This window comes from Propithecus coquereli, unplaced genomic scaffold (genome assembly GCF_000956105.1).
Source record: "Propithecus coquereli isolate 6110/MARCELLA unplaced genomic scaffold, Pcoq_1.0 Scaffold250, whole genome shotgun sequence".
Taxonomy (NCBI): Eukaryota; Metazoa; Chordata; class Mammalia; order Primates; family Indriidae; genus Propithecus; species Propithecus coquereli.
In genome coordinates this window covers 765340-765928 of record NW_012148064.1, presented here as the reverse complement: position 1 = coordinate 765928, position 589 = coordinate 765340, and positions in this window count along the sequence as shown.

Below are 589 nucleotides of genomic sequence, written 5' to 3'. Positions count from 1 at the left end.
TGTCTTGCCTCTGTATCCTGAGATGCGTGGAATCAGGACTGTACCTTGTTCTCTGCTTCTTCTCTACATTTTGTCTAAGATCCTGGCATAGAACATACCCTCCATACATATTTGGTGAATAAATGAATGAATGATTTAATGCAGCAATTAAAATATATGTGAGGGGAGGGAGCATTAAGAGTCTACAAAAAGGCACAAGTGAAATTATCTAAAACATATTCTTTACTGTTTATGATTTACACATTATAGTTTCCATACAGATTTTTAGGCATTTATAAGTATCTGCATCCTGATGCTTTGGGTTTATACTGTCTTTTTCATATAAATGATTGCTTCTAAAAATGTTTTCTATATTCATTTAAATTCTAAATTCAAAAGTATCTGCATCCTGATGCTTTGGGTTTATACTGTCTTTTTCATATAAATGATTGCTTCTAAAAATGTTTTCTATATTCATCTAAATTCTAAATTCAAAATAGATTTCATACTGAAAGCTTGTGCACACAAAACCAAAAATTTTATTGAAATATCCCCAATAAATGTGCATTTATCGCAGGTCTTAAATAACAATTTAACAAATCATCAATAT